The sequence below is a fragment of the Dipodomys ordii genome, unplaced genomic scaffold (assembly GCF_000151885.1).
Source record: "Dipodomys ordii isolate 6190 unplaced genomic scaffold, Dord_2.0 Scaffold3, whole genome shotgun sequence".
NCBI lineage: Eukaryota > Metazoa > Chordata > Mammalia > Rodentia > Heteromyidae > Dipodomys > Dipodomys ordii.
Window position 1 is genome coordinate 11,638,734 of NW_012267219.1, and position 15,904 is coordinate 11,654,637.

The window sequence follows — 15,904 nt, forward strand, 5'->3', positions numbered from 1 at the left end:
CTTGTTTAGAATTCCTCAAAACTCTTTTCAGCCTATTTATCCTGCATGCCACTACATTTTCTTTAGATATTTTTGCATTCTAGGAATTTAGGATCAATTACTGGGTACCATTTCAGGGCATAACTTTTTCTCCTTGTTTTTAGGAACCTTTTTCCAGACTATATGGGAAAGGTGAGGCTGCTTTTGATTAGCTGTACAGTGAACGTTTTCCATTCATATCAGTGATAAGCTATCTTAAATAAAAATAGTGATAGCTATTAGTAGCCATGTGAACACAATCATTAATTATGTGTTCATGGTTGAAGGCCTGGATCTTGTTAGATTCCCAAAATACATGCTGACTGCTAGCTCCCATCATCAAAGGCCTACAGCCACTACTTGAGAGCTGCTACTTTATTTTTGATGTATTTTTATATTTGCTGGTTTATTATAAAAATGTTTTCAAGGTCCATGTTAAACAACCAGAAATGGTAATGGGAATCTGCTTTGTTCTTATAACTCAATAGTGTTTCCATGGCTTGGCCCGCTGAGGACCCTTCCACCAGGGATCTTCTCAAAATTCTCCAGCCCAGACTCTAAATATGAAAGCCTACTCCCTAACCCTCTCAGGCGATAGACAAGAGATGGGACTTGCTCAAACAATAGGCTCTGGGAGCCAGACTTGTGCCATAAACTCTCAAAAATCTTTGAGTCCTCCAACTACTTTGGAGCCTGCCCCCCCTATTTATTACCCTTACTTAAGTTCCTCTACCCTGCCTCCATTATACCATACCTTGTCTCCTGACTCCTTAAATCACCAAGGCATCCCTTTTCAACTTTCCATTAAAGCTGATCTGTGGTCTGTTGAGGTTGTTTTTTTTCTTCTCCTCTTTCTTTATTCTAATGCCCTCATGACTCAGTTTCCTAACATATGGCAAAATCTGAAAAGGTCTTGAGCATAGGATCTTCTATCCCATGGAGTTTGGGCGGTTCACCTTCCTGGCACATTCTTAGAATGTGCTCACCTTCTTGGAAACTCCTAGAACGTCTCTGAATTTGTATGAAGGCAAAACAAAGTAGGGAATGATTGACTCATTGGCTATTGGTAATCCTCTCAGCCTTCAGCACCCTTCTATTTCCCCTCCAACCCTCCCAATACTAATTGGTTGCCTTGGCAACCCAACTTTGACTCCATCCTGTGGTTATCTATGGAATCACAAAAAAATCACCTCATTATTTATTAAAAGCTTAGGTATGGTTGGAGAACACTATCTTTCATTTTAACCACTCTGGAACTAGTCTGGAGCATTATTTCAAATAACAAGAACAAAAGGTCAAAGATTTTAACAAAAGATAATGTTATTGCTTAGTCACTTAGGTAATTATAAAAATTTTGAAGCTATGAGTCAGGAATTGTAGATGAATCCCCAAATACTGGTAGATGATCCTCAGTCTACTCTGGGGTTATATGACAATGAATCCATCATAAATTAAATATATTGTAAACTGAAAATATGTTTGATGCACTTACCCCACTGAACATTGTAGCTTAGGAACACAGTGTACTGTAAAGAATAGTTTGTTTACCCACACAATCATGGAGCTGTGATTGTTTGCTGCATTGTAAGAGAATATTGCTGTTTTATGTGGGGCAATAAAGAATTCTAAGTATAGTTTCTACTGATAGGTAGTACTTGTATACTATTATGTAGTTGGAAAATCCTAAGTGGAGGGTCATCTATGCACACACTGCAATTTTTAGAGCTTCCACTTAGGTTTCAAATATGGCCCCCATACATGCAAACAATCCCATCTGTTAAAACATTTACATGTTCTACGGCTTTTCAAAAATTAACGAATTAACTTTGTGTTTTTTCATAACCCAAGCTGGCTTCAAACCCGTTATATAGCCCTGGATGGCCTTTAAACTTGAAAGCCTCCTATCTCAGCCTTTACTGTTGTAACACTGGCAGAGCAGATACAGCCATGGTGCTAACATGTCTATCTAAAATTTGGAGAAGCCAATGTAGGAGTAGGGATAGAGCAAAAAAAAATTTTTTTTTTGCCATATGAAGCCATTACAAACATTTAAAAATTCTTAGGTTTACTATTCTATTTTGATTTACTACTATTTTTACTATATAAAAAATTAGGTAAATCTCTCCAGCACAGAAAGCAGATGGCTGTCAACTAGATCCAGTTTCTTGAAGCAGTCATTTTCCATGGGTATTTACCATGATCAGCTGCATTGTTATTATCACATGACTTATTTACACAAGGAAGTTGTATCTTAACCTCCAACACCGGTATTACATGATATAATTCTGTTTAATTACAGGATAGTTTAGCAAGAATACAGAGGTATTTGCTTTGGTCTTCTCAGCAGAATCTGCTCTTGCCATTGTACTAGTTAGTGTTAAGAATAGGTGTCCTTACAATGGGTTGTGTCTATTATTTCTGTATTCTAAGTAAATTGGTGATAAAACCAATCACTTGTTCACTTTCATAGACTGGGTTTTCACTAGGTTCTGTTGTATAGAAAGGCTCGTATCTCTGCTATAGGGACGGTACTGGTAGTATTTTAAGTAGTTCCTATCCTTTCCAACTATAGTACAGGACATATTTTATTTCTCCTTAGTCTGGGATAAGGACAATTATTGTATATTCATGTAAATGACAAGCGCTTCCGGAGAACTTCCTTGAGCTTGGAGAGACCTAAGATTCCAATAGGTAGGCTACTTGAGCCCCGGTCCCAGTGGACCAGGACAAGAGAGGTATCACTCCCTGGCCACTCAGCCTACATTCTTATTAAAAACAGTTGAGAGGTCCTGGGGCTTGAACTCAGGGCCTAGGCACTGTCCCTGAGCTTCTTTTGCTCAAGGCTAGCACTTCTATCACTTGAGCCACAGCACCACTTCTGGCTTTTCCTGTTTGTGTGGTACTGAGGAATCAAACCCAGGGCTTCATGCATGCTAGGCAAGCACTCTACCACTAAGCCATATTCCCAGCCCTCCTGTGGCATTTTTGTATAGACCATTTGTCAAAGCTGTTTCTAACTTAATGCAGCATCATTTGTTGTATCTACCTGACCTACTTTGCTAACACATTCTGTGTCTAGGCTGATGCCCACCTGCCGTCTTCCTTTTAGAAGAGAACCCCTCTAATCTGCTTAAGTTCATAAATCTTTTTCCTATAAATGTGACTCCTTAGTAAAAGGAGATTTAGTTTCTACTTGACAGCTCTTACATATGGGGTTGGCCAGTATTTATCTACCATGCTATTGCCATCATGTTCTCATGGCCAAAGTATAGGTAGGAACATGTTTTTTTTTTTAGGTACTTCCTACTGGAGATAGATGATGGGGAATATATCCAGATGTGGCACAAGTCTGAGAGTGGCCCAAGGCCTCTTACATCCTTATCTCAGGGTTGGACCATCCCCTAAAAGAGCATGGGTCCATTAGTTATGCTCACTGCTCAAATCCCAACAGGAATCCATTGTTTTCTCTTATTCTGCAAAATGGTTTTCTATCTGATAAAGCAAAGGTTGTCCAAATAGGCAGAGTTTTATCACATATTCTGTCATTATTAATATATCTTTTTAAAAATAATGTATCTTTTATAACCTTTCTAAGCATTGGATCACGAGCCTAGGCAGTTACATAGTAATCTGCCTCCTAGCAATTTTACACCACACAGTTTGACATCTCAGTAAAAAGTAGATGAACTGCTAAGGTTTTGAATTAGATCTGAATTAGGTGTGGAGACCTAATGGGGGCTGAAGAGCTAGAGGCTGGCTAGCAGAGGTGAGGCAGAGTGCATTGATAAAGTTAATCCAAGTGCTTCATGCATGACCTAAAATGTCATTGTCCTCACTCAGGCCCTTTATTACCTTGCCTCTGATCATCCCTTTGATCTCTCTAGATGGCTTCTTATTCTCCAGTTGCCTAGTCTGACAATTCATTTACTCATTCATCCAGTAAATATTGACTGAACATCTACTGTATACCAGGCTACGGGATACAGGTTTTGTAGATGCCTATGGAATTTATTTTTCTTGCCACCAAACCATAGTGCCATTTTGTCTTCTTGGATAGCTCCTCCCCACACTGCCTTCCTGTTCCTCCCTGCAGTCTTTAAGTTTCAGCAAAAGCACACCTCTATGTGACCAGATCCTATCTACGAAACTGGAAAGGCCCTTTTAAGGAAAAAGTTATCCTTACTATTCCTTATCTCAGTAACACGTTTGTTTAATGCAGGGCAATGGCATGTGGCAATGATTATTTATATCTTCACGTATCTTTACACTTGCCTCACCTGGTCCTAATTCCTTTAAGAATTTAAGGTGGGGTTTGTCTTGTTCTTCTTGCACAGGGCTTGGAATACAATAGAGGAGAGGCTCAGCAAGTAGTTTTTGGACTCATCAATGTATCTTTCTAGTTTCTCAGTTAATATTGTTATGTGAATAAGTACTCTAACAAGTCCTTCTAAATAAGGCTGTGATGGATACTGAAGTATCATTCTGGAAGGAAAGGGAAAGGAAAAAAGAGGATAAAAAGAGGGAAGACAAAGAGATAAAACAGAGGGGAAAAAGATTGATCCTATAGGAAGGGAAAAGGAATGAAAAGATTAGAAGGAGGGAGTGTGAAAGGGAGGGAAGAAGAAGGAAGAGGCAGATAGTACTGTATTCTGTAGGCAGTGGTTCTAAAAGTGTAGCATTAGCAAAAATCTGAGAACTTGTTAGAAATTCAAATGGTAGCTCCTACCACAGACATAAGGAATCAGAAAAGCAAGGGGGTGGAGCCTAATAATCTGTGGTTTAACAAGTCCTCCATTACGAGTTGGAAAAACCATTAGAATTCCCAAGGACAGCCTCAGAGGGCACACTATACCCTAAAGCAAATATTTCATTATCAGGAGAATTAATGTTATCTTGTGCTTTTTCTCTTAAATTTCTCTGAGCTGGTTGCAAGAAGTGATAAGGGTCTTGAACAATTTTAGCATGAGTAAATCAGTGACCTTTAGAATATATAATGTGTGTGCTTTGATATTTATAGTACCTCATGAAAGATACAGTGTGGATCTGAAAGGAAAAAGTATGCCAAATGGCATAAAGTTTAATACTAAATGTGAGTTATAAGGCCAATCTTATATGTTTTTCTTCTAGGAAGTGCTTTTGTTATGCAAATCTCAAAGATTTTCTCCAGATATATTTAAAAAGATTCCATCAGGGAAATGTATGCACTAAAAACTATTACAGTATACCAAATCCTTCAGTTTTAATTTGAATGGACTCAGAGGTAAACTGGCAAGAGTGAATATAATTTTATCTTGCAGCAAATGTCATGCACTTAGGAAGAATATACTCTAAAATGTTAGGGAACATAAATTTTGATAAGTAGGTTTTAAAAGACCATCCTGCTGTATATTTGGAAATACTGTTTAAGGTACTGTTTGTGGTCCTAGACCACAGTTCTCCAGGAAGTAAAACATTTAGAGAGCAAGTTGCAAAGATGAAATGAGAAGGTGTATGTTGCATGCACTATATAATTCCTAGCTAAGGGCCTTGTTAAATGATTGGATTTCTGATTATTAGGAGTAACAATAATTTGAGGAGAACATTAAAATAAGCCATAGGACTAGAACAGGTGTATGATATTCTTAACAGGGAATCTCAATAACCCAATTGCTTTGGGCATAGGACCATATATAATGAAGTAGATCAACATGTACACCAAAATATGGAAATAAGAGGTTATCACTATGTCCTGTATGTAGTTTTTTCTTTTTGTCTTTTTTCTAGTTTCTCTTAGTTTTCTGTACCATGTGTTTTGTATGTAAGCTTGTTTGATCTGTAGAACTGAAAGGGAATCACAGAAACAGCAGGACAAAGGATGAACTAATGCAGCATTGATACTCACTTAACACTATGTGGGATAAGAACCTTACAACTTGGGGGGTGGGGAGAATAGGGAGGGGTAAGTGGGAGATAATGAGGGATTGGGTACCAATGATGAAAAACAAATGTACTCATTACCTTACTTATGTAACTGTAACTCCCCCATCACCTTTTCAATAAAAAAGAATATGTATATAAATCATAGATATTGAACATTGTTATACTAAAGAATGATTAAGTCCTCAGATAAGAATGTCTTTCTGTGAACATTTACATGACAATAAATTGATATTGCTTTCAATGTTACATCCAAGAGAGCTTTCTAGTAGATCAGCACCAAAGACATTTAACAGCTGCTCAGTCTGTTGGTCATGTCAAGATTTGTTTTTCAATCTTGGAAAGGAGGAGTGTGGGGGGGGGAGAGTTTCTATCAGCAGTGCCCGCCATTTCTCTCAGATATATCTCTAAACTTTTCTGATATGTTTTTCCACTCCATAGCAATTTCTCACCTTTCCTTCCCCCACTTTTTTTTTTTAAGTCTTGGGAAATAGGCTTTACATAGACAGCCAATTGGCTGACACCCAGATGTGACTGTTAAAGAATCATTTTCTCAACCTCCAGGCTTCTGCTGTCTTCATCCAAACAACAGTGGGTTTGGGGCACAAGTTTCACCCAAGAGCCTCAGCCTTAGGGCTGTGATGGGGCTGTGGATATGGGAGGGGCTCTCAGTATGTGGTGTCAGGAGTTAGATCATGATTTCACTAAATCCTGGGATAGTAGAGAAATAAAACCAAGCTTAGATAACACTAACTTAAAAAAAAAACCCAACACTGGCTTTATAACAACAACAACAACAACAACAATGATCTTTCTTAGCTTCTTCAGAAAAAAATGATGGGAAAGTAGACTGTAAAAAATTCTGTGGGTCACAGTATTTCCCATGAATTCTGTGGAGGTTACAAACTAGGAAGGGCTTTTTTTTTTTTTTTTTTTCTAGTGAGATCTTGACACTGCTTTGAAAAGTCTGAGTAAGAAGGTGATACTGAGAAAATTAGATTTTTGTCTGTTAAAAACAACAAGATTTTGAGTGTAAAAAAATCACAGCAATCAAAAGATAGAACCATGCTGGGTGTACATTCTGTTAGCCCCTTGGTTAGGTCTAATTTAACACACCCTTCTCTGTTAGTTAAGACAGACAGACACAGGACATCTTAGGATGCTGGGCTGTCAGTGATCAAAGCAAAAGATCAAAGGATCTTATCATGCTTTCTTTAAAAAATGTAAAGTTAAAACCATCCGCTAGCTTATAGACCCCTTCGAAGAAGGAATCATTTCATCATTATCTCCTTGACACCCCCCCCCCAGTGTCATGGAATTCAGGGTCTGCCTTATGGCTGCAGAATAACCATTTACATTCCACCATTAAACAAGGGTATGGCTAAGCATGTTATTGCAAAATGCAACAGTTGCTGTAATGCAGAACTGGAACTTATATACCTAACATCCAGTCTTAGCAGAAACTAATGTCCATGCAGCCAGCCCCAGTCCTACATGGACAGACCTCAACTCCATGGAGGGTCTAGTTCTATACCATTATCAGCAGGTTGTTCCTGTCTTTGTTGGCTAATCCACCAAGATCCAAACTCTTAGCAGCTGGTGAGATGGTTGCCCACGTCTGTAATCATAGCTCCTCATAGAGGGTTGAGATTTGAAGAACAAGGTTCAAAGTCAGCCCAGACAGGAAAATCTAGGAGATTCTTATCTTCTAATTAACCAAAAAAAAGCTGGAAGTGGTGAAAAAGCATAGGGATAGCACCCAGGCCCTGAGTTCAAATCTCAGGACTGGCACACATGCATGTGAAGACTGACTCTCTCTCCCCCTTCCCTCCCTCCCTTCCTCCCCTCTCTCTGTCTGTCTCTCAGCAAAGCAAGTGCTTGCAATATCCTCTCATGTCTCCTGTTCTGGGCTAGAAGCCCAGCCCTGCAAAGAAAGGAAGCAAGTGAGAATGTGTGTAGACACAGGTGAACTGTCTTACTCATTGACCTAGATCCACCAGGGATCCCATACAAGAAGAGGGCTAATAGAAACCTAGGTGGCTTCAACTCCCAAATAAATGAATCTCGTATGGACTTAGCTATGGTAGTGCTTAGGTGTCTGGCTGTCAGCTGCTTCTGTGTGGAAGGTTGGAAGAGACTTTTGCTTTTAAAATAGCTCTTGGAATCCTAGTATTTCTCTTTCTGGCTGCTATTCACCATATTCCATAATACCTGGGTGTCAAAGCAGATTTTTTTTTGGGTGGGTAGAATATGAGGGGCAACCAATAGCTGGGGTAAATGACAGAGATTAAAAGTATTTAGCAATTCCTTCAGAGCATCTTTATCCTCCTGGTAATCCACTGGCTCAGCCCCAGTTCTGACTCTTGGCTTCATTGCTGTTTCCTGTAAATTCATCATCATTTCTCTCCCAGTGTCTCCTGTTCCCACCCCAGCCATTCTATACCCCACATGCTTTCACCCTGTCCCTGAAGCAGATATATCTTGTATGTCACATCTTGGTCTATCACTAACTTAGAAGCTTTACTTGGATGTCTCTTTCTGAAATTCCTCAAGATTTGAAAATAATGTTACAATTTGCTGATAAACTAAAAGATTTATACAAAGTACTTCTGCACACTCTTCCCAGACCTGCCAGATTAAAAAAAATCCCACTCTCTCTTCATTTCTCTTTCAGTCTCTTGCCTTCTCTTCATTTTTTCTTCTCTCTACATTTCTCTTTTCTTTCTCTTTCTCTGTCTTTCTCATTCTCCCTCATTTTCTTTCTTTCCCTCCTCCCTCCCTCCCTCCCTCCCTCCCTTCCTCCCTCCCTCCCTTCCTTCCTTCCTTCTTTCCTTCCTTCTTTTCTTCCTGCAATACTGGGATTTTAACTCAGGGCCACATAGGATAGGCAAGCATTCTACCACTTGAACCATGCCCCAGCCTTTTTTTGATTTAGTCATTGTCTGCATTTGTATGTATGTGTGTGTGTGTGTGTGTGTGTGTGTGTGTGTGTGTGTCTGTCTGTCTGTCTGTCTGTCTGTGGCTGGTGTGGGATTGTACCTATTCAATCCCATGTAGCAGAGATGAGAGACATGAACCATCATGTCCAGCCTGTTTTTTGAGATGGAAGTTTGCTGGTTTATTTTTTTTATCCTGGCCTCAATCTTTGACCCTTCTGATTTCTAGATCCTGATTAGTTAAGATTATAAGTATGTACCACTATACCAAGTCTTTCTCTCTTTCTCTCTGCTTGTATAACTATTTTTTACCTAAGCCATTTCAAAATAGGGTGGCCTATATCCTTAATTATTTTTTTAATCTTATGAACTTACTAAATTCAGGAAATTCAAAACTGATGCAAAACTTAAATCTATAGTCCATATTTCAGTTTGGCCAATGGTCCTGGTAGTATCACTTTTTTTTTGTTCTCTCTAGCACAAGATCCAGAGCAGGATCCTGGGTTGTATTTAACTATCAATCTCTTTAGTTCTTCAATCTGGAATAATTCCTCCATTTTTTAAAATGATTTCATCTCTTTTAATAGCCACAGATTGTTTATTTCTGTAGCTTCTTCCTCCACCCAAATTTGTTTGAGATTAGGTTCAGGTTATACTTCACCAGCAGTTCTTTCTCTGTTCTCTTGCTTTCAGTGTTTTTCCCAATAGACCAGTCAGCCAGCCACCATTTTACCAGGGTTTCAAAACCTACATGCATGTTGGAAACACTCTGGGAGATTTTTTCACACACTAGGCGCTGACATTTGACCTCAGCAAATTCAGACTCAGCAGTTGTGAGCAGAATCTTAGGCGCTGCATCTTACATAGCCTTGCAGCTGATTTGTTGGTCTATGTGGCCAGGGTTGAGGGCATAGGCGTCCTCTCTGTCGGCTTCCTTTGAACTCAATTTCCTTTTCCTTGGCCATTTCCCCTCCCCACTGCATGAGCCCTGGCCTTGGGCGGACCTCATCTGGCCAGGGAGATGAGTGTGACACAGAAACAGTGGCATAGTAACCAGCCCATGATGGTACCTGTGTTTTGTTTCCAGGATGCATTCTATGTGCATGCAATTTCTCTTGGAATGAAATATCAACACAATCCTCTGTGTACAAAATAGAAGGCAGTGCAAATTGCCTATATGTAACTAAATGATAATACAAGAAATGGGAAATCCCAGGGAGGTTAAAGCCAGGGGCCAAGTGAACTAGAAACAATTCCATCTGGAGTTCTGGCTATAGGACAAGGGTGACAAAAGGGTATCTCCTTTGCATACATTAAGTGACCCCATCAAAGAAGGTAGCAGCAGATTTGCAGGAGGTGGGAGAAAGTGGGAGTATTTTCTGCATTTGTCTCCTCATTTACTTGGAAACTCACACTGGGCTGTGATCTCTTTGAAGGCCAAATGGAAGGAAATCCAGAATTGTGACAGGCCAGGCCAGAACCACAATGGCTATTCATGAACTGAGGAAATGCAGTTCCTCCTCCAGGCCAAGGCAAGGGTGGGGTGAGGAGGGGAAGAGGGGGTGCACCGGCAAACAAGATTTATAGATATCGAGGAGTATCAGAACTAGTCAGTAATATTCTTAATGCATGTTCAGCATTTTGTCCCTTTCAAAGCATTCTCACAGAATATGCTAGCTCATGGGGTTTCCACAAGCAGGGTAGGAAGGATGAAGCCAGGGCTAGAAGCTTGTGTTATGAAATGTGTACTTATCACATTACCAAAGAAGTGAATACTTCACTTTATCAGATTTTAATCCTCACAGGTATCTTATGAGCAGATGAGTACCCAGACTCATCATCCTTATTTTAAAGAAGGTGTTGGGTGCCTATGGCTCATGCCTGTAATACTAGCTACTTAAGAGGCTGAGATTTGAGGATCACAATTTGAAGCCAGCTTGAGCAGACAAATCCAAGAGATTCTTATCCCCTAACTAACCAGTCAAAAGCCAGAAATAGAGGTCTATCTTGAGCAGAAAAGGCAGAGAGAGAGAGAGAGAGAGAGAGACAGAGAGAGACAGAGACAGAGAGAGACACACACAGAGAGAGAGAGAGAAACCTTCAGCTCAACACATGCACACACACATGAAGACAGTATGACTTAACTATGATAGGATACTACCAGGATTTAAACTAAGTGCCTGACACAAGCACTCACAAGAGTTCAGAGTTCACATGGTATAGAAATAATGTAGACAGGACCTCTCTTGAGAGCATATTGCTCAAATAATAGAAAGAAACTGATCAAGTTTGGATCCAAACTATTCTCCTTTTGGATACCATGTCTTCACCTGTGACTCTTCCACTCTGTCCTACTTCTCAGCTCCCTATAGGGTGAATCAATGACTGGTACATACAGTGCATATTTCTAATACTGACGTTTAACTCATGTATAACCAGGTCTGTGCACAAGGGCATGGTGTATCTTTGTGTAGGTAGTGTGTATGGGTACACGTGTAGATGCATGTACATGCACATGTGCTTCAAACCCAGCCAATATTCCACTGACAAAGGTTGTACACTTATGGTGGAAGTGTATGGCTAGGAACATCATTATCTAATTCACTCAAATCTCTTGGGGGAAGGCGAGGGTAGCTGTAAGTAACCTAGACTCCACTAGGTCCTATATTTCAAAGTGACAACAAGAGGTTGTAATTAGATAAGTTGATTTCAAGTATTTTCCTTGATTAGCACCATGTTCCCCTTCCATTCCCCGTTAACACAATGTGTACAAATGCATCCAATGGTGAGACACAGACATTTGAAGTCTGTGGGGGAAGACATGTGGGTCAGGGGCCCATTTTATCTTTATCTAGATTTGTGATTCTCAAAATTACTAGTATATCAGTGAGACGTGGGGATCTTGTAAAAATACAGGTTGCTGGTCTGGGAAATTGGCTCAGTGGTAGAGTACTTGCTTCGCATGCATGAGGCCTTGGGTTAGATTCCTCAGCACCACGTAAGCCGGAAAAAAGCCGGAAGTGGTGCTGTGGCTCAAGTGGTAGAGCGCTAGCCTTGAGCTGAAGAGCTGAGGGACAGCGCCCAGGCCCAGAGTTCAGCCCCCAGGACCCACAACACAATACAACAAAACAAAACAAACCAGGTTGCTGGGGATGGTGTATTGAGAGGTGAGCCCTACATCCAGAGTTCCTGACTCAGTAGGTTTAGAGTAGATAGAGTGCTTGGTGGTGGTATTTATAATAAATTCTGAGACTGGGATCCACGCTAGAAGAGCCAGAGATCTAGAAATTTCCTTACTTATACTAGAGGCAAGCTTTCTGTTTTACTGGCTTTGTCTTTGTGAACACACAGCCACACAATACTATTTATGCTAATGATAGTAAATAAAATTTATTAAAGTAAAATAATAGTAAACACAATTAGCAGTAGCAAATTTTAATTAAAACTGTCCCACTATTTTCCAGGTCCAATTGAAGTGTATGAAATGTGTTATTTCATTTAATATTGAGGATTGAAGAAGGCTAAGTGCTATCCCTAGTTATACAATCTTTCAAAGTTAGACTCTTTACACTACAAGTAAGGATGTGAAAAAAGAGGGAAAGGCCAGGCAGTGGTGGCTCACACCTGTAATCTACATACTCAGTAGGGCTGAGATCTGAGGGTCATGGTATGAATCCAGCCCAGGCAATGAAGTCCCTAAGACTCATCTCCAATAAACTACCAGAAAAAAAAGCCAAAGTTGAGCTATGGCTCAAGTGGTAGAACACTAGTCTTAAGCAAAATAGCCCAGGGAGAAAGAGGGTAAAGGAGAGAGAGGAAGGGAGGGAGAGAGAAAGAGAGGGAGAAGGAGAAGGAAGGAAGAAGAGAGGGAGTATATTCTGCTTGGAACAATTTTACAGAAGCGTCATGAGAATTGATGGATTTCACATCCTGTCTTTGTTGGCATTTGACTTTATGGATAGGTGCTGAAGGAAGCTGGGGGCCAATAGCTCATGCCTGTAATCCTACCTACTAAGGATGAGATTTGACGATTATGGTTTGAAGCCAGCTTGGGCAGGAAAGTCTCTATCTCAGAAAAAAACTGGAAGGAGCTGTGGCTCAAAGTGGCAGAGTGCTAGCCTTGAGCAAAGGAAGCTCAAGGATAGTGCCCAAACTCTGAATTCAAGCTCCAGGTCTGGCACCAAAAACAAATGAACAAACAAAACAGGTGCTGAAGGTCAGAGAATAGAGTGACTATGAATTCAGGTATGTGTTTGTGTATCTGTATGAATGTACATATGTATGTATGTGTGTATGTATGTATGTATGTATGTATGTACACTTCTTACTCTGTAACTTCCTAGTCATTTGAGTAAGTTCTTTGGGCAAGTTTTAAAATATCACATATGATACAAATTAACTAGTGTCTAAGGTTAAGAGTAGGGGAAGGGACAAGGAACCGCAAAGTTTTGAAGTCAAACACTGGCCCAAGCACAGGCACACACTTGTTCTTGATGATCATTTAGAATACGACAGTCACTGCACAAATGTTAATTAGTGGTAATGCCACAGAATTTACAAACTTTAAATCCTAACATTTCGGTTGTCATTTTTTTCTTTTCAATTTTTTGCCTTAACCCATTTTCTCTTACTATAATGAAATACCAAAGGCCTGGCAGCTTATAAAAACATGTTTATTTAGCTTATAGTTCTGGAAGTTCAAGAAGACCTTGCACATTTCCAGCCTTTTTTTTTGTTTTTTTGCACTGATTACTTTTGAGATAGGGCTTAAACTTCTTACCCAGGCATGTGGATAGACCACAATCCTCTATTTTATGCTTCTTATTATAGCTGGAGTAACAGTATAAAGGCCAGCTTCTTCTGCTGAGACTGCTCTGCCTTGGCTGGCTTTAGATTAATCTTATTAGTATCCCACAAAGCTAGGATAATAGGAGATAGGTGCATGCCATTGTGCTCAGACATGGGTTAAGAAGTAGTATTGAGAGCTTTTCTGACTAGACTCATGTGAAACTGATTCTCGTGTTTCCAGCATCCCAAGTAGCTATGATTACAGGCACATCTATCTGTATCCAGTTTATAACATTACTCTTGTAAGACCTAACCAGAGATCTCATGAGAAGTACCTTAGTCCCCTCTGAGTATAGTAATACAAAAGACATCCCAACAGACGCTACCTCTTAAAGAGCAACCTCTTCCAAATACCAGCATGCTAAGGACCTGGCTTCTAACATGTGAACCTCTCAGAGACACGCTTAAACAATAACCAAACCATAGCACTTCCTATCTTAGATTCAGTGCCTAAATTCTATCTGATGCTAGCAATTTAATAATGATAATTTCATAATGTTACTGATCAAATAGCAAGTAGGAACTGACTATTCCTGGATGAAGAATGCATTTACAAATACCTGTCTGAGATCTCTTTCCATTTCCATTGCTTAGTACATTCCAAGCAGAATTTGGATCCTACAGTCAATAACTGATTGTATTGTGTTGCTCAGGTGATTCAACAATATCATCTTTACTTTGTTTATTCCTTTTTTTAAACAAAACTTGAGATACAAAGCCAAATAAATACAGATCTTAAGCTCCAAAAACTCATGTTCAGATTTTTTTCTCTGTCTTTACTCAATAGCGGAACACTCTCTGCTAGAATAAGCCAATCCCAAATCCTCATGAACCAGGCTCAATATACTAAAGAAAACAAGGAAACACAAAGATATTCTTAACATAGTTTTAAGCAATTAAGTTAAATGATCTTACCTATTCTTTCTAGGTGACTTCTGTCAAGATAGATACTACTTTCAAAGGATTACTTTCGTTTTATTTCCTGATCATTTTGACATTTTATAAGTCTAAGAACAGCAGTTTACACTGTGTTTAAACACTTCTGCTAGATCAAGTAATGGTTTAATAGGAATTCCTGGAGTAAGCTTCAAGGGTCAAGGAAATCTGTATCTTTTAATAATCACCAATGTGTTTACTATGATACAAAGCTGTACATCGAGCTTGGAGGCTGGATCATTACATAACAGTGAGCCTTACATTACAGTGCTCAATCAACACAGCTTGTGGTATGCCCATGACAACCTAGCTGGTTGGTTGTGATGAACACATCTCAGCAAAGCCTGGTCAACCTGTGGGCTTCTCTTTTTGTTTCACAATGGTAAAACACAGGCAAAAAATGGAGCATATTCTTCTCTGTTCAAACATATATTTTTGTAGAGGCAGATGTATTTCTAAGGAAATTTTTATTCCATATGCTTCTCATTTTAATTATTTAATTTTTAAAGGACTCATGTATAACTTAGCTCAGATTTAAATGAAGGGTCTTTCAACGAATGTTAATATGGAAGATTTGGTTAAGGTACATGCAGCCTGAATAAGGAGGCACTCCACCAAGAAGCATTCCTTTTCAAAACTAAGATGTGGATCTCTCTCTCAGTGGTTGGAAAGGCTCAGGAGTTGGAGAATTAGGGAGAGCACAGTGCCAGTTCATGGTGGGATCCTTAAGTCATGGCTTTCCTGCTCCCAAGCCCTGTCTTCCTTTCCTAATTGCTCCAAACAGTCAACTTTGAAACCAAATTATTGAGCTGAGAAGTGGGTAAAAAGCCAGGTGGGAAGTGAGAGACTGACCATGTCTCCCATTTCCCTCTTGAAGCCTAAACTAGGTAGATCAATGGAAGAAGAGAAGCTAACCTTTCAAGTCAAATTTAGTTTGTGTTCCTGAAGTGGATTCTTTTGTTAATGGGTAGAGATTGAGTGCTCTGTTTTAAAGGTGATATAAAGAGTTTCCAGAAAAGTAATGGGGCCTTCTTAACTTGTATTCAGAGGCAAGGAAAAAAACTATGTCAGAGGGAAGATTTATGGCAAATGCAAAGTTGAAATAAAAATAAAGCCCTATGAGTTGTTCAATATACTCACTGTATTTGCTTTGTGATAAGTAATGATGTATACACTCATTCACTGGCAACTATGCAAAATATTAGGTTCTACAAAGTGCAAAATAAACTAGAACATTAAATGAATGTTAG

General features: G+C 39.5%; 1 protein-coding gene across 1 annotated transcript in view; it reads right to left on the reverse strand.

Annotated features, from left to right (window-relative positions):
• Positions 1-15,904, reverse strand: part of Ptprb (protein tyrosine phosphatase, receptor type, B) — a 110,321-nt gene that overhangs the window by 85,864 nt on the left and 8,553 nt on the right. The window lies entirely within an intron of this gene.